The sequence below is a fragment of the Cupressus sempervirens genome, chromosome 6, assembly GCF_028749045.1.
Source record: "Cupressus sempervirens isolate cs-2001-9-10 chromosome 6, ASM2874904v1, whole genome shotgun sequence".
Classification (NCBI taxonomy): Eukaryota; Viridiplantae; Streptophyta; class Pinopsida; order Cupressales; family Cupressaceae; genus Cupressus; species Cupressus sempervirens.
In genome coordinates, this window is record NC_143123.1 from 654675748 (window position 1) to 654702473 (window position 26726).

The 26726-nt window shown below is 33.4% G+C and overlaps 1 pseudogene; it reads left to right on the forward strand.

Moving 5' to 3' along the window:
• Positions 1-21982: 21982 nt before the first annotated feature.
• On the forward strand, positions 21983-23914 carry LOC149553896 (subtilisin-like protease SBT3.9; annotated as a pseudogene).
• Positions 23915-26726: the final 2812 nt, after the last annotated feature.

Here is a 26726-nt window from a genome sequence, read left to right on the forward strand (position 1 = left end):
AGCAAAAGGGGATAATCTTTGGAAGTGAATGGACTAATAAATAAAAATTATTATTAAAATATGTTTTATTAACCCCTCTTGGACGTGAGTTAGGGTTATGCCCTCTTTTAAGGGGTTTGGAGGTATTCTGGGCTCATTCCAGAACTTGATTTTGCTCATTTCTTTGTTGTTCTTCAGAGGCTGCCAAACCTGTGGAGAAGGAGACCCAAGAATGGGAGTTTTTAGGTTTCTAAGAAGGCTAAGGATAGGAGTTTGAATTCATTCCATGTGCATACTCATGCAGAGTTTTCCTTTGTGCTGAACAGTGCAGATTTGTGAGTTTTTGGGTGTGTTTTTTTAATAAGAGTTTGGTGTTTCCGGTTGAGTATTTCATATCAGTTTGGGTTGCTGCTGTATATCGGACTTTTGAATGTTAAAATAGAGCTGAATATATATATTTGAATATGATTATACTTTTGTGATAGATTATTAAGTTTTTGTGGTGATTTCGGGCTATTTTGTGCTATTTTTGGGAGCCCGATGAGCATTGTTTTTGTCCTCCATTTGGGAGCTATTGTGTGCATGTTATACAGATCTGGAAATATCATTTTATAGGTTGTTATGCTGCTCAAATTTCTGTAAAAATTACCACTTCAGATTTATTAATAATAGGTGAAGCTGTGAAGCTTTTGGCACTATTTTCGGCATACCCGATTTGGGGTTTCTTGAGAAATTTGGTGGATCTTTGTGATATTAGTTGTTTGATTTTGAAAATCTGATTAGAGGCATGAAATATCATATAAAATCAGTAAAGGGAAATTTTAGTTTAGCTGAAGAAAGCCCCCTCCCCCCCTCCCCATCCCCCACAACAAACAAATAATCTCTTTGTTTTCCAGGTTTGAGATCCCAAATTGATGAACATGTTGCAGATTAGAGTACCCTTTTCAACTTTTTACATGACTAAAAAATAAAAATCAATATAAATCATCATCATTAAGGGCCTTTTTTTAATCCTTGATAACTTATTTTCCCGTGAAACACTAATTCACTCATAATAGATCAATGAAATAGTTCTAGGTTTGTCCATAGTGGAGTTTTCAATCCAGTCAATGAGAATCAACCTTTTTAGAGATTATTTGATAGCTCATTTTTAAGTTTGTATCTCACAAGGTATTTCATCTTCATCTTTTTCATTTCTATACACTTCATCATTTCATCATATCTTTTTATCTCAACTCTATACTGCATATCTTCTTGCTTAAACCCTCTTAAGATGGAGGTGATAGGGGAAAATATCCATGTTATTCATTCTTTTTTTCCATTAGCTTTTCCTTGATACTTCCTCTTGTATCAATTTAATCTAATCAAAGGGGTGGATCTTGGTCTTCCCAATGTACTAGGTGGTTGATCCCATTTTATCCTTGCACATTTTCATCAACCCAATTGCATCAATGCTTTCTTTTGTGGTGTTAGATTTTTCTCCATTGTTCAAATTTGGAGTTAGATTACTTTTAGTGTATCTAGATCTACTTTGTATTCTATTGTTTCCATTGGTTGTATTTAGATCTCCTTTTGCATTGTTTTCATATAGATTGCATTTCATATATTTTCATTTTGAAAATACAAAAAATTGCATCTAGTTCATTTTTAGATTGCATTTACTTCCAATGGAGTTGTTATGTTTCTTTTCAAGTTTTATTCATGATATTCACGATGTTTATTTTCATGCATATGATGAGAATTGGGTTTTTCCTTGCATTGATTCACATTCCCCTTCAAAGGGTAATCTTTTCAAAGATTATTTTGATTAACCTATAGTGGTTAATGATGTTCCTACCCTTGATAGTGATACTATTTGAGATGAGTCCTTGTATATGAATGATGATTACTCTCTCCTTCTTGAAACTTTTTTTAGTCATGATTGTTCCTCCTCTAATGTGTGATTTCTTCCCTCTTGCATGATTCTAATATTTGGGATGAACCCTTATATAAGGATATGGATTAAACTCTTCCTCATGAGACACCTTTGGATGATTTTATTGTTATTCCTCCTATTGATCAACCTCTTTCTCTACATTTTATTAATATTCCTTCTATACATGAGGCCTTGATGAGTTTTGTTTGTCTTTCTACTATGAGTGTCTTAGTTGTAGAAGACCACACCCTTGATTCCTCTTCTTGTACCTTTACAAATATATCTCAAATTAATTTAGGTCTTTTTAAAGATGATAGTTATTATGAATTTCCTTTCCTCAATTCAAACTTAGATCATAAGGACCCTACTCATATCAACCCTATAAGTGGCTTCTCAACTCTTCAAGATTGGAAAACCTTAGATTTTATACCAACATCATAGATTCTCAAATTTTTGCATCAAATACCTTTATTTCATGAATATATGCATATTAATTTCTTCTCTTTATATTTTCATCTTATTGCATCTAAGAGATCTTTTATGGTTCATTCTTATTTTAAATTAAAGTTCTATATCATGTTTTGTGTGAATTGTTATGATGAATGGTTTATTTTTCAAGATCATTTTACTTGATACATCTACATCCCTATTATGTTACTCCTACACTTGTCACATTGTTAGCCTACTCTTTGGGGGATCATTTTCCTACTTTTTGAATAATATAATAGTCATTTTGATGCAGGAGCATCCTGGGTGTAAGGGAAATCTTACGTCGCCCAAAAATATTTTATTTTTAGTCTTTTCTATTTTAATAAGGACTAGTAGATAGGGTGGTTACTATTTATGAGAACTTTCTATTTTTATTAAGTTTTTCATATGAGCTTGGAATGTTCTCATTTTCTACAAGAAGTTTCATTGTAGAGATATAAGCCTACCATAAAAATCTCATTGCTCCAGCTTAAGTATCAAAAAAGTTATTATAGATTTTCTATGGAAAAATTTGTAGAAAAATATTTAGGCTCATTGTTGGAGGCCTTAGAGTACCTAGAGGAGGTCTGCAAATTTGATGAAAGGGTGCTAGCACAGTTTCAAGCCTATAAATCATGAGCTAGCATTTCCAAAAAGTGGCTATAATAGCTAATTGGAGCAATGGTTCGTGCGTTATGGCCTTCAGAAGTTGGGCTACCAAAATTTCTAAAATAATATGTCAAAGATGTATTTGGCCAACTCTATGTGTATTGTTAGGGTCTATTAGTCCTAGGTATTAAGTTTGAGCATCTAGAACCTTCCTGGGTAGCATAAAACTGCTTATTTAAGAAAGGCCCAAATATTGTCAAGGACAGCTCTAGGTGATAGTTCACAACACTATCTTGTAGACTTCTGTAATGAATGTGCCCATTTTGGTTAGCATATTGTAATTGAGAATTTTGTAATTCTACATTTGCGACAATAATAAGAAATCCATATTTTGTTCTCACATTTGTTGTTGTTTCTTTGTTTTTGTTATGAGTTTATGGTATTAAATGGGAGTCCCCTGCATCAAGTGGTATTAGAGCTAGTGTTCTTGAGTGTGTGGATAGATCACCAATTGTGAGGTACCGTGGTTTGGACTAAGCATGTAGAAAAATCACCAATTGTGAGGCAATTTACACTAGGGTTTTAGCAAAAGCGTGAAAATGCCTCCACAAAGAGAGTGTGGCAAAAGAGCTATAGGTGTTACACCTGAGGCTTTTTGAGCCCTCCAAAGAAAAATTTAAGCATTGGAAGAACAAATGCGAAGAGGAATAAATATTCCTATAAGAGATGAAAGTAAGGATGAGGATCAAGTAGAAGAAAATGCCAAAGTAGAGGCATTTCTAAATCTAGAGGAAGAGAGGCATCTTAGGGCCATCTCCAAGATTAGAAAAAGACCTAAGTTTGAGGTTCCCACATTTTTAGAAAATCTTAACCCAAAAGAAGTGATTGATTAGATCAATGAACTAGAGGAGTACTTTGAGTATGAAGATATTGAGGATCCAGATAGAGTCAAGTTTGCAAAGGCAAAACTGAAAGGACATGTAAAGATCTAGTGGCAAGAGGTTTAGTTGGAGTGAAATAGAAAGGGAAAGGACAAATGCACCAGATGGGATTAGATGATAGCTAAAATGAAGTGACACTTCATTCCTATCGATTATGAGCTTGATCTATTAAAGAAGATACAAGGAATGAAGCAAGTGGGAAAATTTGTTCAAGAATATATCGAAGAGTTCTACCGAGTGTATATGAGAAATATGTTAGCAAGTAATACTAATCTATTAAAAGAACAAAAGCATTAACTAGCATAAAAACCATAACATATATGAGAGACAAAGTGGAACCCTCAAATGAGAATATGAGCCATAGAATGGCTCTCCCAATGAGGGTGGTCACTTGCTTTGGGGATGAGTCTATTTGATTAGATTTGGTATGTATGCTCAAGGTTCTCAAAACTAGCTTCAATGGAGATGAAAAATGGAAAATTGGTAGCTTTGTGAGCTCTCAATTTGGCATCATAAGGGTATGGTTAAGGGCTTTGGTTTCTCAAACTAGCATTATAACTTTAGCTTCAAGATTGTGATGAAATGGCTTGGGAGGGGATTCAATTTATAGGCTAAGGGCTTGAGGGATGGAGGGCTAAGATGGAAGGAAAGATGAAAGCTTAAGGAGGGCTAGGATGCACTCAAAGGGGAGCACATGGATTGTGCTTGTTTAGCACCAATCAGGGAGTGACACATGTCATAGGGTGAGTGGATGGAGGAAAGGGGATGGATGAGTCAACAAAGGAGGCTCAAGGGATAATATCTTCATAAAGACCCTTCATTATGGCTTTTAAGAGTCTTTATGGCTTTTGTAAGAGCATTCATTGTTGGGTGGTTGGGATATTTTGGAGGGAGTTGAGATTGTTGACTTTCCTTGGCTTAGGAAAGTCTTAAGCTTGCTTAGGGAATGTGACAACATTAGGGGGTGGATTAGGCTTGGGTTTAGGATTAGATTAGGGATGTTAGAGATTTTCAAGTGGATGGCATTCATGAGGGTGGGTGAGTTAGTGGCTAAGCTTGGTTAGTATGGGTGGATGGGGTGGATTAGGCTAAAAAAGGAGATTTAGGATAGGTTAGGGGTTATTAGCTTTGAGGGTTTTATTTATCAAATAGATTTATTTATTAAATGGGGATTTTGGAATTAGATAGAAGAGTAGGATTTAATTGATAAACAATAGGTTATTTGATTTATCAATTAGGACTATAGATGATTAATTAAATTAATTAGCTAGAGGATGGCAAAGGATTAATTAAATAGGAATTTAATTAATGATGCCTTTAGAGATAACTAAATAAGATTACCAAAGTGGTGTAATCAAATTTAGGTGTCTACACTGAGTTCTCATTAAAACTGACCATGCAAAAGCTAATAAGGAGAAATTCACCCATGATCTTAATGGGTTAAAGCCAAGCATCCAAGATGAGCTAAGTTTGGTTTGAATGAGCAGTGTTGATGAGGCATACTAGTTTGCCTTAAGAGTTGAGGAGAAACTAAGCAAGAAGTTTGACAATAAGAATAGTGGAAGAGGTTGTGGTGGAAGATCTGGTAGATGATCTTATGGATTTTATAATGATGATTAGAAGAACAAGGATGAGGTTGGAAGTAGCAACCATAACCAAAGGAGAAACAATTCCAATCATTTCCATGATCAAAACAATAGAGATCAAAGAGGAAGAGGCAGAGGACAAGGATCTGGAAGAGGAGGTTTTTCGTGGAAAATGTTTTCACTATGAAGAAGAAAGGCATAGAGGACTTGAATGTACCCAATGCCAAGGAAGGAAAAATCAAAGAATAGTAGGTTAGGTGAGAGTTGCACATGTTGATGAAGATGCCAAATCCTCACATTCTGAAGATTTTGAAAGAGGAGAAGTCCTAGTTAATAAAAGATTCCTACTGAGTGGTGAGAATGAACCTAATCAAAGAAGCAGTTTGTTTCACACAAGGTGTAGTTGTGAAGATAAGTGTTGTGATGTGATCACTGATGGTGGAAGTACTTACAATCTAGTGTCAAAAATAATGGTCACCAAGTTGAAACTGAAGAGATAGAAACACTTGCATCTATGTCATATTTTTTGGGTGCAAGATGACCATAAGGTTATGGTCAATGAGCAGTGCTTAGTGAAGTTCAAGATTGGGAGCTACAAAGATGAGGTACTATGTGATATCATACCTATGGACATATGTCATATGTTGTTGGGTAGGATATGGTAGTTTGACAGGCATGCTATACATGATGGGCAAGAAAATACCTACACTCTAACTAAGGATTGAGTGAAACACAAGTTGAAGCCATTGAAGGATAAAAAAGAAAAGGTATGTAGTGCTGCTAGAATATGTTTTTTTGATGGAAAAAAGTTTCTTAAAGGTATGAAACATGAGCATATGTTTTTTGCTATAATTCCTAAAGATATTAAAGAAGAAGTAGAAGAGGTACTTGTAGAAGTTGCAGATATGTTGGAAGAATTTTCTAATATTGTATCATATAATGTACTTGATGGATTGCCCCCAATGAGTAAGATCAGTAACCAGATGGATTTGGTTCTAGGAGCCAGTTTTCCAAACAAGGTAGCACACATAATGACTCCAGTAGAAAGTGAAGAGTTGAACATGCATGTTCATGAGTTGTTGTAGAAGGGGTTGATTCAAGAGAGTATGAGTCCATGTGATGTACCAACATGTTAGCACCAAAGAAGAATGGAGAATGGAGGATGTGCACAAATTCTCGTGCTATCAACAAGATCACCATCAAGTATAGATTTCCTTTATTGAGGATGGATGATATTATGGTCTGTTTGAGTGAAGGTCAATATTTCACAAAGATAGATCTAAAGAGTGGGTACCGTCAGATTTGTATCAGAGAAGGTGATGAGTGGAAGACTACTTTCAAGACAAGGGAAGGATTGTATGAGTAGTTAGTCATGCCTTTTAAGCTAACCAATGCACCAAGCACTTTCATGAGGCTCATGAATGAGGTACTGAAGGAGTTTCTAGGTAAGTTTGTCATTGTTTACCTAGATGATATATTGATCTTTAGTAAGACATTGGAGGAGCATTTGATACATATTGGCAAGGTGTTTGAAAAGGTGAGGGAAGAAAAGTTGTTGATAAACCTGAAGAAGTGTAGTTTTTTAAAGGAGTTAGTGTACTTGGGATTTGTAGTCTTGGGACAAGGTCTGAAAATGGACACAGAGAAAGTGAAGGCTATCCTTGAATGGCCTACTCCAAAGAGTGCAATAGAGGTAAGATCTTTTCATGGACTAGCTACATTTTACACAAAGTTCATAAGAAGTTTTAGCAGTATTGGTGGACCCTTGACTGAAATAGTGAGAGGAGATAAAAAAGAGTTTAAGTGGAGTGTAGGAGTAGATAAGAGTTTAAATCTATTGAAATAGAAAGTTATTGAGTAGCCTATTTTAGCACTTCCTAATTTTAACAAGGTGTTTCAAGTAGATTGTGATACTAGTGGTACTGCAATAGGAGATGTTTTGAGCCAGGAAGGTGGACCAATTGCTTATTTTAGTGAGAAGTTGAATGATGCAAAAAGAAAATATTTTGTTTATGATCAGAAATTTTATGCTATAGTTCAAGCATTGAAGAAGTGGAAACACTATCTTCTTCCCAAGGAGTTTGTTTTGTATACTAATCATCAAGCTTTGCAATATTTGAATAGTCAAGGAAAATTGAACCAAAGGCATGTAAAATGGGTTAAGTTTTTGCAGAGTTATACATTTGTTTTGAAATGTAGAAGTGGGAAGTCTGACAAAGTTGCAGATGCTCTTAGTAGAAGACAACTTTTGTTGACATAAATGCAGATAGAGGTGGTTGGGTTCAAGGAACTTAGTACATTGTATCCAGATGATCCTGATTTTGGTGAAGCATGGAAGGCTTCTACAAAACTTATTACACTTGACAAGAAAAAGTGGTTGGATTTTATGATCAAAGATAATATGTTGTTCAAAGGAAGCCAATTGAGCATTCTAAGAAGTTCAATGAGAGAGAACCCCATCAAGGAGAAGCATAGTGGAGGATTGGCTGTACATTTTGGCAGAGATAAAACTATAGCTTTGGTTGCTAAAAATTATTAATGGCCATAGTTACAACAAGATGTGATGAAGTTTGTACAAAGTTGCCAAGTATGTTAGATGGTGAAAGGAGTGAAGTAGAATATAGGGTTGTATCAGCCATTACCTATACCAAAGATGCCATGGGAGGATGTCAACATGGATTTTGTTCTTGGATTAATGAGGACATAGAATGAGCATGATTCTATTTTTGTGGTGGTTGACACATTTTCAAAGATGACACATTTTATTCCTTGCAAGAAGACTAGTGATGTTGTTCATGCAACAAAGTTTTTTTCAGAGAAGTGGTGAGATTACATGGTTTGCCAAAGAGTATATTTTTATATCAAGATGCCAAATTTTTTGGGTATTTCTAGCATACATTGTGGAAGAAGTTGAAGATAGATTTGAAGTTTAGTTCATCACATCATTCATAAACAGATGGATAGATACAAGCTGTGAATTGCAGTTTGGGAAACTTGTTGAGATGCTTGGTTGGAGATAAACCAAAAGGATGGGATATGATTTTACCATAGGAAAAATTTTCATATAATAATTCTATCAATAGGAGTACTAGTAAATCACCATTCCAGATTATATATGGGATTAGTCCTAGAAATGTTTCTAAATTGAGAAAGTTGGATAAGGGAGAGATAAGTAGTGTTGAAGCAGACGATTTTGTTGAACATTTGAAGAACATCCATGAGGAGGTGAGGAAGCACATCATAAAGATGAATACATAGTATAAGGTTAAGAAAAATGTGGAAATGAGATATAAGGAATTTTAGATTGGAGATGAAGTCGTGGTTCATTTGAGAAAGGAACATTTTCTATTAGGTACATATAATAAGTTGAAGATGAAGAAGTTTGGACCATGCAAGATAATGAAGATAATTGAATATTTCACCAGTATTTAATATTCCAAATTTTATAGAGTATTATGAAGGAGGTGATGGAGATGAAGTTGCAGAAGCACAGTGGAGCATTCTAGCAACTAGTTTGGCTACCAAGGAGATTGAGGAGATACTAGACAGTCATATTAGAAAAAGTACCAAAAATATAACTTATGAGGAATATTTGGTCAAATGGAAAGGGAGACCAGTTGAGGATTCATCATGGCTAGCAATGGAGGAGGTCAACCATCTTGGTTTTCCTCTAAACATCTGAGATGTGATGGGTTCACTTCTCAAATTACCCTAGTTGTTTGATGTAGAAGCATCCTAGGTGTAAGGGAAATCTTACATCACCCAAAAATATTTTATTTTTAGTCTTTTCTATTTTAATAAGGACTAGTAGAAAGGGTGGTTACTATTTATGGGAACTTTCTAATTTTAGTAAGTTTCTCATATGAGCTCTAAATGTTCTCATGTTCTATAGGAAGGTTTATTTTAGATATATAAGCCTACCATAAAAATCTCATTGCTCCAACTTAAGTATCAGAGAAGTTATTATAGATTTTCGGTGGAAATTTTTGTAGAAAAATCTTCAGGCTCACCATTGAAGGCCTTAGAGTGTTTGGATGAGGTCCAAAAGTTTGATAGAAGGGCACTAGCATAGTTTTGAGTCTGTGTTTCAAGAGCTAGCATTTCCAAAAAGTGGTTATAATAGCCAATCAGAGAAATAGTTTGTGAGTTATGGCCTTCAGAATTTGGGCTACAGAAATTTCTAAAATAATTTTTCAAAGATGTATTTGGCCGATTGTATGTGTATTGTTAGAGTCTATTGGCCCTAGTTATTAAATTTGAGCATATATAACCTCCCTTGGTGGCATAAAACTACCTATTTAAGAAAGGCCCAAACATCATCTAGGAAAACTTTGGGTGATACTTCGTAGTACTATCTTGCAGATTACTATAATGAAGGTGCCCATTTGGGTAAGCATATTGTAATTGAGAATTTTGTAATTCCACATTTGTGGTGATAATAAGAAATCCATATTTTGTTTCTCACATTTTCTGTTGTTTCTTTGTTTTTGTTATGAGTTTATGGTATTAAGGGGAGTCCCCTGCATCACATTTTCCCTCATCTCTTCATTTGGGGGAAAGGGCCCTATTTTCCTCTTTCTAATCATACCATAGAATTTTTTATCTCCCTTTGTTGACTTGTTTTCCTTTTATACAATTCAACATCTTTTCTTGCCTTCTTATGATTATTTGAAATTACATGTTTAGTGTAAGTTGGAACCACTTAGGGAGGAATAATGTCTCCTTCCTTCTTCAATGTATCTAATATCCTTTATGAATTTTCATTATCCTACATGCATAAAGAATCTAATATTTAGGGCATACATTAGATTTTATTTCTCATTTATCTCGAGGATCCATTATCTTGTGGTTGTTTCTTTCATGATAAATAAGTAGGCATAACATGATATCCCTTCATCTATTTATCTAATTTCTCTATAGATTTTTATTTTGACATTCTTAACTATGAATATGTATTTCTTTGCTACATGCATGACTATTGTTTTTGCCTAACAAGTGTCTTTTCATACTTTAGATTTTAATGCTTCTCATTCAATGGTAATTTATAAATTACTTCATCCATAATATTCTTTTCTATAATCTTACATTATTTAGAATTGATCATCCTATGATGTTTCTTTCTTTTATCCCCTCTATGGTGTAACATTGTATTCTTCTTTTCAGATATCAGGTGTTTACATTTTGTGCATGACTATCATTTTTTTCTTATGACTCATCTCTATATCTTGCAATATTTTATTTTATAATCCTCCATAGATTTTATTTTCTTATATCATGACACTTGGGAGGAAAGAAACTTTGTATATTCTTTATATCTTTTTTTCTAAGGACCTACTTTCTTTAAGCTTATATCGAACTTGTTTATTATGTGACATTGTTCTTTCTTTATGAAGAATTGTGTCTTGGCTATGGATTCTCTCTTTTACAACAATTGTATGTCCTGCATCATCACGTCTTCTTTATCACTTAAAACTATGTCCACTATATATTCAATCCCTTGCTTGGATATTATTATCCTTCATCCAAAGATCCCTATTTAACTTATATATATAGCAGTCTGAATAGGTTCATTCTTGTTTTTTTTCTTGGAGATGTTATCTTAATCAAACACTCCTCTTAGGTGGATGTCTTGTTTTTGAGATTTCTCCCTTTTGAGGATCCTCTTTCCATAAGTGATTTTTTTTTCACAATTGTCTATGTTCTTAGATTGTAAGAGTCATGACACTTCACTATGAATATAGTCTACATTGATATTCTAAGGATATCTCCTTGTTGCATAAGTAGATATCCTCTTTCCCTTCTTGCTCATGTCTATTATAAATAGACATGGTAAGGAGGGGGCAATACATACACCCTCTTTTTACATAGTAGATATGGATTATGAACATAGTTTAGAGTACTTTAGCCCTAGATGCTAGGTATGCTTTTTAAATCATTCTCAAATCTATGAATTGTTGCTTCATCCATCTTCAGCATACACAAACACAAATGCTCAATATTATAATGAGTAATGCAAATAAATCTTCTAAATATCATTCATGGGTAATGCATTGAGACACATATATGTTAAATCTTATATTTCTGTAACACATAACAACTTGCTAAGTCCCAATATAGGTAATGCATTTAGAAACTACATGTTAAGTCCCATACATGGGTAACAAATATTTTAAAAAAATCATTCCATGTTGTTATGATGGATGTTGATCTATTGATGGAACTTTTCTAGGTGTACTAGTGGGTTACTACCCCATTAGACTATTTCAATGTCATCTTTTGTAGTAGCTCTCTTGGTGATTCATAGTGGGGTGGCCAATCTACTAGGTGAGGTAATCACTTTATTTTTCTCTTTTTCTTTCTTGCTAGTAGAGATACACTTAGAATCTATGTTGATTAATTATATTGCTCTTTCATTTCTTATGTGATCACTTATGTTCTTGTAATGGCTTTCCAAATATGATATTAGTGGGTGAGATGTTTCTTCAGCTGGGGTCCCTCTCACAAGTTTATTTAGGTTTATTTTAGTATTAATGGCTTGTTATATATTTTTATCCTTATATGCACCCTAGTACATGGATGTAGAGTTAGGAACCTTGGCCTTGGGTGCTTGTTCTCTTTTACTAAGTGATGTTCTATCTCATTACAAATTTTTGTATTCTTCTCTTCATTTTCTTCTTCTCTCTCTCTCCTTTACCACAAGCATGGGTAGATCTACACTTTCGCTAAAGTGGGGGCTAAATGTACCATCTCAAATTGGAAGAACTCCAATTTAATAAATTTTTAGCACCTCTTTAATGCAAGATCATTAATATCCTTCTCTCTTTCATCTCTTCTTCCCTTTATCATCCTTCCCCTTAAGTGTAATTGGGGTAAAACTTAATAGATACTCTTTAAAGCTCCTATTTCATAATGATAAGCTTGAAGTAGGATCTATTTATCCTAGGTCCTTCTGTTCCTTCATATATCCACTTAGAATATACTCCTTGTACCAAAATGGGATTTCTTTGTAATCTGGACCCAAGTTTTGGATTCTAAGACTTGTTTTGGAGCCCCGAGACAATCCTTGGATTTGTCCACCTGATCATAAGGGGTGCAATTTTCTCTTGACCAATCAGAGGCATAGTTTTCCATTGATGGACTAGTCAAGGGTTCCGATTTTAGTTTATTAAGACCTATTTTGGATCCCCTCTTTGGGTCCCATGTTTTGAGATGTATGGATGTTAACTTCTACGTTGGTTGACTCGTAGGAGTAAGCGATTTTGATCCCTTTATAAACCCTTCCATTTTCTCATTTTCATGTCTCATCTTCAAGTTCTCAAGCATCCGTAAGCTCAAAATCTCAAGTTATCAAGCATTATTTAAGCTATTTCTCCATTGAAAATCATAGATTGTTGCATTCAAGCTATTTAGGTAGTTTATGCAAGATCTAGCACCTTACAACATTCAAGATCTCCCTTCATACATTCAAGATCCTTTGTAACATCATATACATCCATCCTCTCAAGATATACATTCATTCCTATGGAATATTTCAAGAAAATTCATACATGAAGGTTTTGGTTTCACTTTTATTACCTTTCTAAGGTTTTGAAGTCGAGTCTAGGCTATCACATATACATACTTGATTACATTCCAAATTCAAGAGCATATTCATAGATTTACATTGATTTTATGTTAGATATATCGCTACTTGCAAGAATTCTATTTAAATTATTTCAATTCAAGGTTAAAACCTAAACTAAGGTTTGATCAAGGCAACCCACCCACCCCCACCCCCCAAAAAAAAAAACAAAAAAAAAACAAACAAACAATCCCTTTGTCTTATCATGAATTGACAAAAAAGTTGCAGATCAGAGTACCCTTTTCATCTTTTTATAGTGCTAAGAAATTAGAATCAACATCAGATGTCATCATCAAGGAATAATTGTGTCTTGAATGATGTATTTTTCCCCTGAGAGGTCACTGAAAGATTTTTGGGTTTTGTTTGTAACCCAATTATTAGTCTAGGATGCAAAAATTGACCCTTTTGGAGATCATTTGACAACCCATTTTCAGGTTTATATTGTACAAGGTATTTCATCTCCGTCTCTTTGATTTCTATACACTTCATCATTTCATCATATCTTTGTATCTCAACTCTATATTGCATATCTTCTTTCTTAAACCCTCTTAAGGTGGAGGTGAGAGGGAAATAAATATGAGTTATTCATTATTTTTTCCATTAGGTTTGCATTGATTCCTCCTCTTGTATCAGTCAAATCTAATCAAAGGGGTGGATCTTGGTCTTCCCCCTTCCAAATGTGCTAGGTGGTTGATCCCATTTTACCCCTCTACGTCTCTATACATCATAAAGTACAAAGGTCCATCCAAATAATCAACTATTAGTCTCGAGTCACATTTTCTACCTTCCTAGTCATTCATTGTAATTCCTTTTTATACCTTTGATCACCATCTGAATATAATCTAAGAACTACATCTTGCACTTATGTTAAGTATAAAAATCTCAAAAATCATGAAACATGGATACATAAATGACATAGAAAAGAAATGTGAAGTGATAAAATTATTTTCTTATAATAAAATTTAAAATTTGCATCTAAATCATCATAAAATACACATAATAGAGTGAAGTATTCATTACTCTAACATATCTTAAGCAGCACAATTTTATGTTTGTTACATTGCAGGGTGTTTTAGCCATCTTAGTTACACAAAATACAACAATAATAAACCTATGTAACTCTACTAGAATGAAATAGGTGGAAAGAGACTCCCTATCATTTTGATTGTCCTTCATGTCTGAATTGGATGATTCTAGAACCTCCAAGTTTACCTCAAATTCATTTTTCCAGGGTCCAACATCATCTTTCACAATGAATCTATCAATCCAATCATTTTAACACTAGTACATTTGCACTTATCTTTTGACCAAAGGCATGATTTCCTTTATTTTTTGATTTCCATCCCCATATTAGTCAAAAATTTCCTAAGTATTCTCAAGTTGGTCAAAATTTTGACCAACTTGGATCATAACCTTAATATGTTAAAAGTATAATTTAATAGTATTGGTTGAAAAGTATGTTAAAATTTAATCTTTATTTGTGTAGGCTTATTTTCATATCGTTATTTCATTCCTGCATATAAGGGTATCATGGAAATTTGCAGGTATTGGGACTTTATGAGTAACAAACAACTTATTCCCATAAGTGGTCCTACTATTGATTCAATGAGGTCTTCCTTGAGTCCCTTTGCTGGAGCAATGATAGGCTCTGTGTAGCAACACCCATCTCAGAGCTTTTACAAATTGCTTGGTATATTTGGCGATGTGGGGTTAGATGATATCAAGCAGGCATATCAACAACTAGCTAGAAAGTATCATCCTAATGTGTGTCCTCCTAAGCATGCAGAGGAGTAACAAGAAGGTTTATTGAAGTCCATGAGGCTTATGAGACTCTCTCAGATCCTAGGAGGAAGAATTTATATGATAGTCATCTTACAATGGGGTTTGCCTTTGGAACTTTTTGAAACAAGCACATTTTTAAAACAAATTTCCTTAGAGAATTCCCACAAAAGGTAATGGCATTGAGCAAATGAATTTTGTTTTGTTTGATGACTTTTTCATTTTTAAAACCTTCATGCTATTGTTGGAGCATTTTCTATGGTATGTGTTGATGTATATTCAATGGGTATGTTTGAATTTGTGTGATCTATGGGTAATATTCTAGTTTTGTGATGTGTTGGTGTATATTCAATGAGTATAGGCACACTAGATTACTTTCTAGTTTTGTGATGCATTGATATATATGCAAAGTGGCATTTGCATGCCTAAAATATTGTAGTATAGGCTACAGTTAGCATTTTGATTCAATGAGTGTTTGCAAATTAGTTTTATGCCTCAATTTGTGTGTTTTATACTTTGAATTCTTGTTTTGTGATGTGTTGATATATATTCAATGAGTATATATGCAAAGTAGCACTTTTCATTTTTGGATTTGTGTGTTATGTAGCTAAAATCCATGGTCTTGTGATGTGTTGATAAATATTCAATGGAAATATGCAAGTTATCATTTTTATTTACAGTTTCTAGATTAGATTGTGTGTATTTTTAACATCAAAGTTTTAGAAAGAGATGTGTAATAGAAGAGATCCATCATTTTTATGTCTAGTAGTTCGACTCTGTGATGTGTCACTATATATTTAATTGGTATAAGTGCATTATAATTTTTATGTTTCAATTTTTGTGATCTATAGTTTCCACAAGAGGTAAGGGCATTTTTTTTTTATGACTTTTTCATTTTTAAAACTTGCTTAAGCTAAAGGCATTTTCATATTTTTGGTTTAAAAATCCATTCAAGAAGAGTCAATGGACTAGTTTATTACTTCTTCCCTTGTGTTCCTACTGGTTTTGTGTGACAATTATCTATCAATCTTGATTGCATATTTCAAGAAAATTCAATGTACTTACTAGTTTTGGTTGCTTTAGACACCTAAATTCTCATTCAAGTAGATTCTATGAATATTGATTCTCTTTTGTTGTTTGTCACTCCTAAAATCTCAATCAAGAAGATTCGATAAAAACTCTCTCTGGAGTGGTCACAAGAGTGAAAATAGATTTTGTCTTTCTAATCATTTGGATCCACTCAATCAAAGTTGATCATTTCTTGATTGTTTATAGTTTCTTTAAAATCTATATGAGCCGAGTTGATGATGACATGGTTATTACCATTTGATGCATTGAAGTTGGAATTTTTGGTTATTAAGATTTCAACTTTGTGAAGGTTTTCTTATGCTGGGGATTGAGATTTGGGGATCAAATTTGTAAAAGAATGCATGTTTTAGGGGTCAAGATTTGTGTTGTTCTATGATTTGTCTAGTTAAGTAATCAAAATTGATGTTTTTTTTTTAATCTCCAACCATAACTATTTCAAAGGAGTTAACTTGTGTTGGTGTTTGATTATCTGATATTTGAAGCTTTGATTTTATAAATCAACTTGATACCTACTTGCAATGAGTGATTGGGAAATAATTCCTTATCTTTAGATTTGTATAGTCCATAGCTGTATAGGGGTGGAAAGTTTTATATTTCAAGTTATGGTGTGGAAGATTTTGCGCATTTGTTCTGTCTATTTGATCTCCAGAGTTTATCTAGGCATCTAATTTCTTTCAACTAACCCTATAAAATCTTCTACTTTTCTTATGGTTGAAGGTTTGAGAACTTTGAATGTATATCTGATGCAATGAAAACATCTCAGTTTTTAGTTTCTCATGATTTGTAGTTTGTCTTTGCCTATAAATTTTTTATGCTATTATGGTATCTAAATTTGATGGTTGAGGATTTGGAATTTATTGTTTTTGTTTTTTATTTTTTAAATTCTTTTTTTTTTCCAACTTTGATTGGATAAGCTGATTTATTTTTCAAGTTCTTGTGGTTTAATCTTTAGTTGCCTAGTCTTTCTAACAATGCCTTGGCAAAGTGGTTGTTTATCCCCTTGAACATCCACTGTAGTAAACACAACTCAATCTTTATTTTCATATATTTATATTTTGTTCATTAGTAAATCTAGATCTATGCCCTTCTTTGATTGAATCCTAATAAAATTCCTCTATCCTTGTGTGAATGTTTAAATATCAAAAGTTCAATTGTAACTAAACTTGTATTAAAATTAGTAAATTTATCAAGTTTTGGGAGTTGAAGATTTAGGAGCTATGTCTATTTTGCTTCAATTTTTATTTGGTAATTTGACATATTATCACTAGGCAAAATTTAGTTTAGTTGTTCAAGGTGACCATCTTTTTTAATTTCAATTTCTATTTTGATATCTAACTCTCCATTAACAACTTTTTGACTCATATTTCTGCCATTATTTGTCTTCGGAGATTTGGCTCTATGGCTTTCTCAACTTAAATATCCAACATATATAATATGTCTCAGCTTTCTTTGTAACTTTTGGCATTTTATTTCAGTATAAACAACATATAATATTTTTCCCATGCTTTAATGGTTGATGGTGGGTGAAGGTTGATTTTGTGGCTATGCCTTTTTACATCTAAATTTGCAAAAATAAAAATTGGCTCTTCTAGTTGTTGAAGTTTTGGGTTTTGCATCTTGGTCTGCTTTAATTCTCACTTTATCAACTCAACATCTTGTTGTTGAATAAGATCTTCCCATAATTTATTAGCTATTAACTATGGTTATATATCTCAATTTCTTTTTAATTGAACTTTTTTCCAAATTAATACTCCTTAGATGACCTCTTTAGTGAAACTAGTCAAATCAACTCTTTGCCAAAATTTTGGAAACTTGCAAAGCATACTCTTATTCAATCTTTTAACTCTCTGAGTCTAAGTAATATCACTTCGCTGCCAGTTAATACCACTTTGCTTGATGGACCTCAAAATATATAATATATATTTATATTGATGATGTTTGCATGGAATGAGAACTATAACTTTCTTGATTAAAAGTAAAAACATTTGAGATTTGAAGTGCCAATTCCTCTTCCCATATTCAAGGACTACATATTTTGAGTACCAATAATGACATTATTGATCCCAGCTTGATTGATAGGATTCATGTACCTCTTAGTTGTCAGGGATTCTTGCATTAAATATTTTATTTCTTCCAGAATCATATTTTTTTGTTCTGTACATGATAAAGATGTGGTTTTTGCTCTATAACAATAATGTTTACTATTTTACCATTCCATATTGGGTTTATGATGCAGAATCAGTGGTCAATCATTGATTTGATACATGAAATAACTATCCCTTTTTTTTGAAATAATACCCTCATATCTTCCTCAAGTGCAATTGAAGCAATGACCCTACCCACTCAATCTTCTAGGTTAACACACTAATCTCCACACCTTTGAATTCACAAGACAAACTCTACTTGCAAACTTCTTCAAGCATGTAAGTTTTCCAAGTTGCCCAAAACACCTACAAACCCCATATGACTCCAAATGACTCCAAATATCCAAGGGACTTGACCAATGGTTAAATAAGAATTTTATGAGTTATATAATGTGTATTCAAATATATTTAACCATCCAATTGGCTAGACCCAACTCCCAAAGCCCAATTCTTCCAATGCACCTTAGGAGACCTAATTGACAGACTAGTAGCCCTACATCAGCATAAAAACCTAAATAACTTAAACTTTCTCCAAAGAACTTGACAAGATAATTACATTTATGAACACCTTTTTCAAAGTAATAAAACATACCAAAATACTTTATATGGTCATTTTGGACTAACACCCCTATTTCTGACTAATGCCCTATTTTTTAGCATGAAAATGGCTAATTTAACAAAGTAACTCCTAGTAATATTGACTCCCAGACCTTGTAACTTTCAAAAGTCATCATTCATGGCATAAAACCACCAAATCCCCAAGTAATTTGTTCCAAACTTCCTAGAACCCCAAAATCCCAAATTATCTTCATTCAAACCCTCAAATCTAGGGTATCACCAATATTACCATTTCCCAAACTTCTAGATCAATTTTGTTGATCATACACCTTCATGCTAATCATATAAGATGATCCAAATCAAAAAATACCCCGTTCATGTGGCTAGAACTCCCCCCTGTTGTACCTAACCACCATTTTCATTGTAATTTCTTCACAAAACCTTCACTGTTCTGTAACAGCCAATCAATGTTGCATTATTTATGCATTTTAGGAGTTAGTAGGCTATTATATAGGTTAGAATAACACATCCCATGAAGCTAGGGCCCTTGGATTTTCATGGGATGGTCATATTATGAAAAGAACCTAGACTGTTGCAGGAAAAACTCAAAACTTATAATCTGTCAATTGATACCAATCATCTAACTTTCAGCATAGTGTGTATCAATCTTGTTAAAAAAATAAAAAAAAATAAAAAGGAACTTCTATTACATCTTAGTGAATGGTAATAAGGTTCCTAATGCATCTCCACTTGGAATCCAAAACACCAAACTAATAACAATGTTGCAAACACACAGTTTGCTAAAAAATAAATGTTTTTATTAGATCACTATCCTTGTCCATACTCCAGGCTATCCTCTTACAACTGCCACAACCATATTTTTTTGGTTATAAGGCTTACAAATAGTTAATGATCCCCTTAAATGGGATTTCCCTGCAAATGTACTCCTAGTCATTGTTATTCAAAGGTTTGAATTAACAACATTACAAAATATTGAACTTTTATTGAATACTAACATTAACTATTGACTTCTTAATACCTTACTCTAGACATTAAAGCTTTATTTGACTCTAGACACTACTGGTCCACATACAACTATATTTATGTCATGTGAGGACATTACAAACAGGACACTTTGTCTTTTTAGGACATTACAAAATAAACACATTTGGTTACATTCTTGTCCATTTGTATTACTTGAATATCTCCTTGTCCTCCTCACTCCTCTAGTATTCATGGTGTGTTTCTATGTGTTCATAGAATGATCTTGGTACCCCTACACCATGCTCCCAAGGATCAAATTAATCCAAGTCCCTTTGGATTGGGGATTCTTCTTCCTTGTCTTCCAGTTGTTAATCACTTCTTTAGTAGGCCCTGCAACTTGAATGTTTCCTTTGTTCTTTGTCCACTTGTACCTACAATCAACCACCTTGGGTTGATGCCAAGTGTTCCATCCTCCAACTAGCATCATGATGTGTCCATGGTATGCAACATCATCATCCACATGATAACCCTACAATCCTAAAACAAAATTATTAGAATACACAAATACCAATGGTTCTTCATTCACCAAAACATATGTTTGGTTCCCCACTTCCTTATCCATCCTTTCATTTAACACTTTCTTCTTTTGTTCACCCATTCCCTATGAGATTCCAATGCTTTGATAGATTTTAGTTTGTATGGTCTCTTGTTGACCAATGTCTATTATAGTACCATATTCTACCCTGTCATCTTCATGTTTGTCATCCAAATGACCCTAAAGGTCCATCTTGGTTAGCATATCTTCAAGACCTTGTTCATGGTCTTCCTCTATCAAGTCATTGTCCTCTTATTCTTCACTATCATCTTCCTACCATGTATCCTTTATGGCTTCAAATTCTTTTTCCAAATCCACCATGTCTTCTTCACATCCTTGAATACTTGTTTCCTCTATCTTGTCATCAACTTGTATGAATATGTTGTCATCATCTTGAACCTTTATAACAATAGGTCCAATGTTTAGCAACTCCTTAGTCTTACCTACCATCTTGATAGGCCAAGTAACCATCTTCTTCATCTTTATATGCTAGCTTGTGACTCTCCCTTGCATCCCTGAATTTAGAGATTCTTCCACTGTCCTTATTTGCACTTCAGTGTGCCCTCCACTATCTTCCATGGTTGCCTCATCATTGTTGTTATCCACTACACTTGAAACCTCATTGTTTTTTCCTTCCACATCTTATCCTCTAAATGGATAGTCCTCCATCATCTTCTCTTTCAATAGGATCTCTTATTGATCCATTTCCCCATCTCTTATTTCACAAACATTTTGTTTTAACACTGCTTCATCCTTTTGCATTCTAGGTTCTAGAAAAATTATCCACCCCATCACACCAATGTGATCATGCACCTGCCATGTTGCTTGTCCTTTCCTCAATGGATACATTACTACCATATACCCCATATGCCTAAAAGTATAGGTGTTATCCTCTCCATGATGTAAAGCCCTATTTTCCATATACCATGTCCTCCCAAGGATCAAATGGCATTCCATCTTTGCAACGATATAAAACCATAAAACATCTTCATAGGCACTAATTTTGAAAGGAATGCTTGCTTGTTTAGTGATTTCAACCATATCCTTTTCATTCCATCCTTGTACCCTATAAGGCTTCTTAAGTGCAGTCCTAGGAATAAGCAACTTTTCAATCACCTCCATAGAAATAAAGTTGGTAAAGGCTCCATTTGTCATTGCAAAGCTTACAATTTTTACCATAGCATTTGCAATGTGTCTTAAAAACTCCTTCTTCTTCATTGTACTCCATATCCAGGGGTTCCTTCATTATCACCATTCTTTCTATTAGAAAAAAAAATTGAACACCTTACACCTTCACCAAAAAACCCAATCTAAGATCCCTCAAGCCCAATGCCACAACTTTGGAACACATAGAAGGATGCATCTACTCCTATGTCATATCAAAGGACACCAAGCACTTAGCATCTTAGACTAGATTCCAAGTCTCCAAAAAACATACCCTCAAGACCTTTTTAGGCTCTAATACCACTTGATGTAGAATCAGTGGTCAACCATTGATTTGATGCATGGAATAACTATCCCTTTGTTCTCAAAAAATACCCTTATATCTTCCTCAAGCGCAATTGAAGCAATGACCCTACCCACTCAATCTTCTAGGTTAACACACTAATCTCCACACCTTTGAATTCACAAGACAAACTCCACTTGCAAACTTCTTCCAGCATGTAAGTTTTCCAAGTTGCCCAAAACAACTACAAACCCCATAAGACTCCAAATGACTCAAAATATCCAAGGGTTTAATACATCACATTGTAATAGGTCTATTATATAACTTAGACATCTCATTATTTAGAAAGTCCAATATATAGGGGGTGAATTTTATTCAGTGGATCTTGTAATTTTTTAGATTATTTCTAGGGTTAGCTTCAAATATTTGTGAAAATACTATACTTTTATTTTAGGCCTAGATGTTATGTGGGTCAATCTTCACAAATTCATACTTCATGAGTTTCACTCAAAACTATGGATTTATCTGTAAATAGTTTTATTCATCTCTTCTTTTAAGTAGTCAAATTCTATCCTAACACATCCATTACTAACTAGAGCTTATGGTTTAGGAAGATCATCGGTGCATGCTGGTATAATAAAGCATATAAAGTTGAATTTGGGCCACTAAATAGGAACAGTGTAAAAGAGTTTTTGTCACCTCATGATGCATCAGGTCATGGAACTCATACTTCTTCAACAACAACAGGTAATTTGGTAGATAATGTGAGATTTCTTGGGCTAGCTCTAGGATCTATGGGGGGGGTGGGGTGGGGGGGGTGGTGCCTCAGCAACTCATATTGCAACATACAAAGTATGCTAGGCTATTGGTGATTGTATTTTAGCTGACATACTTGTTGAATTTGATGATGCAATTCATGATGGTGTGGATGTGAAATCTTTGTCTCTTGGATCACAACCTCTATTGGATGCTTATTTTGATGATGCAATTGCTATTAGGTCATTTCATGCTCTAGAAAAATGAATTGTTTTAGTTTGTTCATCTAGAAACTTTGGACCTTACTCAGATACAGTTACAAATACAACTCCTTGGTTAATTACAGTAGCAACAAGCACAATTGATAGAAGTTTTCCCACTGCATTAACTCTTGGAAACAATCAAACCTTCAAGGTTAAACACCCATTCTTCTCTATTTAGAAAATTTTGTAAGATGTTTGATATAGTTGGATCATTCATACCTAGTATCAATAATAAGAGATTTCCACAATCCAAATTGTATAGAGAAAGTTGTATTTGATTAAACTGTGTACACAATTTATGTACCCCACTAAGTGATTCATAATATCTTGATGATGAATCATGAAATTTGATCTGAAAGATTGATACAAAAAACTTGTACACAATTTAATTTTAAACTAGTTTTCTTTTTCTACTAATTTAGTAAGTTAAATTTTGATGGCATTACTATAAGGCATATTTTGTCCTACAAGGTCAAGCATTGTATACCAAAAAACATATGGGGAAGTCATATAGCCTTGTTTATGCAGAAGACATTGCTTCTAAGGATGCGAGTACCTCACAAGCTAGGTATGACTTCTAACATTTATTGCTAACTTTTACCTTTAATGATGTAATGATTCTCACAGGAAGTAATAAATCTACAAGACTTGTGAAACAAACTCTCTTAATATTACTTTAGCAAAAAGTAAATTTGTTATGTGCTTCCAAACTAGAACACAAAAGCCAAGTAGTGATGTAGCACTTAGTGTCTACAATGCCCAAGGAATTGGAGTGATCTATGCTCAAATCAAAACCACGACTATAGATTCTTCCCCTATTATTCTATGTGTACAAGTGGATTTTGAAGTGTGCACTAGTATTCTTTCTTACATATAGACATCAAGGTAAACAATTGGTAATTTCTACAAAGGAAACAAGGTAGCTATCACCTTGCATTTGTAACTACAAGATTTTTTTAAAAACACTTTGATTGAAAATGCCCTAATATTGTTACTCTACAGATCTCCTCTTTTAAGACTAACTACTACATAGACAGCTATCAAGAAGACACTTGCTCCAAAAATTGCATTTTTCTCCTCTAGAGGACCTAGCTCTTTGTCTCCAACAATATTAAAGGTAAGAAATTGCAATCTTCTTGCCCTTTTGCAATATGATTTGTTTACTATGGATCCAATTTGACTAGTGTACATTATATCAAATAATAATGTCTCCTTTCAATAGTGAAACAATGCTGCAAAACAAGAGATTTTTGAATGCCTCTAAAACTTAACCTCAGAGATTCTTTAGTACACATATTGTTCTTCTTGTTAAATATAATTATAAGAGTGTCATACAATTTGATTGAAATAATTATTTACAATTTTGGGGTCATTATAAGATAACATTATAACCAAAAAGTAATGGAAATCTTCATATTGATGAAATTTGCGATGAATGTATTCCCCTGCTTTGTTATTGAATTGAATAATCATGTAAAAAAATTCTTATTTCTATTGCTCATCTATGTTTTATGCTATGCCATTTACAATTGCTTTCAATTGCATATGTTTGACTTTCATAAGTAGGCTTTTTGAAACACACCTCTCATGGATTTCCTTTCAGCATAGAAGCCAAGTTTGGAAATGTCTATAGTGCATTTAGTTTATCCTTCACCTTAGATGTGTTGCCTAGAAACCATACCTCTTCTCTTGTATTCAAATTTGAAATTTCACAAGTAATTTGGGTAATAAAAACACCAAACACTAATCACACTATTTAAAATCTATTTCTCATCCCATAGCTTCTATATTTTTGGTTCATGTGTTGTTGAATTGCTCTAAGGGTGAATCTTGTCTGACGTAAGTCAACCATATGCTTGTACTCATTTTCATCTTCAATTTTACCTTGAGATATTTTATGCATTGCTGCCATGTCACTGTTGATATAATAAATACTATGGGACCCATATTTATTCGGATTAATTTTCCTAAAGGATTGCTTTCCTAATGTTAGGTGTTTCAAAATTCCATCACATATATTATACTCTTGAATGGATTCAGAATTGATTATTTAACAATCAATTTTTTAGAAGTAAAATCATTTACTTATTGGTAATAGTTTGATTAGTCTTTATTCCTAATAGTCAGAGCTTACTGTTTGGTGTGTATGAGAATTCTTTGTATTAAAAAATGGAGTGTCGTGTATAAAGGATGTATTTGAGACAACATTGACCTTGTCTAGGCTTCTGTGTTAAATATTTCTTATTTTTAGAATGGGTTGTGATAAAGTTTAATGAAGGAAAAAACATGTGCATTGATGGAAATATACACTGCTACAAATTCTAGAAATATTACTCTTTATTTCTACTCTCATGGGCCATGCACTATTTAGTAAAAGGTGAATGTGTCATTATTTTATAAAGAGAGTCATATCAGTTCTCGAAGCATGCATGAGGAGCATGAGATTTGGCTAACTATTATTCTTCTTATCATGTGTGTACTAAGTGAGTATCCATTTGGGTACAAGTCTTCTATATATCTAGCTCTTGGAGAATATAGTTATTTTATTCCTATGAATGAGTCGAGTCAAGCATATGATGTAGTAAGAGTAGATATACAAAGATAAGAAGTTTATTATAGACTGGGAGGTGAAAATATACATTAAAGGAGAAATGAATGAGCTACGTGACAGATTTTATTTAATGTTGTGCATTTCGTTGTAGTTGAGATGTTGTCATTGAAGATGATATTTGTAGTGCAACATTCATTTTTCTATTATTGTTGATAAAAAGGGGATGTTATCTAAAATGTTGAGAATGTTCTTAAAAGTGGTATTAAGTTCTACATTTGGGTTGGTGCTCACATTTGTATTCTAGGTTATTGGTGCCCATTTTTAATTTTGGTTAATAAAAAGCTCTTGTATGTTGTGGTTTTTTATCCATAAAGGTTTTATGTGAATAAATTAATTTATGCATCTTTATGCTTAATCTCTTTAGTCTTTAATATGTTATGTTGTTTAATGTGCATTCAAAAGTTATAACAGTTCTGGAATACTAATTCACACCCATAACAAAGATGAAGACTCACATAGGGGATAGGAGCCCACAATAAAGATGAAGACTGTTTAATTTTTCAACTTACATAGGGGATAGGAACCCATAACAAAGATGAAGACCATTGGCTTGTGGTGCAAGTTGATTAGTGATGAAGCAAACAATGAAGAAGTACCCTCTCCACAACCTTTACAACCACAATGTTGACCTCGTAGAAATTAGAAACCTTATATTAATTGGTGGCTTTCACCCAAAAAAATTTGGCTTCATCACTCACATAGTTAATGGTGCCCTATGCATAAATGTCCATTTGTTCCATGTTGTATCAAGCAATTATTTCTTATCCAAGACATTTAGTTTACAACCTTTTAAATCTTTGCAAAGATAAAGTTGGAGTAGGAGAATTTTTCTTCTCAAAGGTGTCCTTTGATTGTAAAGCATCCATTCCATTATTTGTTCAACAAACAAGACATATCTCATTCAAGAAATAATGGAATGGATGCTTTACAATTAGAGGACACCTTTGAGAAGAAAAATTCTCCTATTCCAACTTTATCTTTGTAGAGATTTAAAAGGTTGCAAATTAAATGGCTTGGATAAGAAACAATTTCTTGATACAACATTTATAAAAAAAATTGACCAAACATTGGTGGAAATTTTGACCAATTCTTGATAGTTTTCTACCAAGACTTGGTCAAAATTTCCATCAATTATAAAAAAATTTGACCCAACATTGGTAGAAATTTTGACCAATTCTTGATAGTTTTCTACCAAGACTTTGTCAAAATTTTCAACAATTTAAATTTTTTTTGACCAAATCTTAGTAGTTTTCTACCAAGAATTGGTCGAAATTTCCACCAATTCAAAAAAAAATTGACTAAACATTGGTGAAAATTTCAACCAACACTGACAAATCAAAGATAGAAAAAATTAAATTTTTTTGACGAATGTATTGGTCAA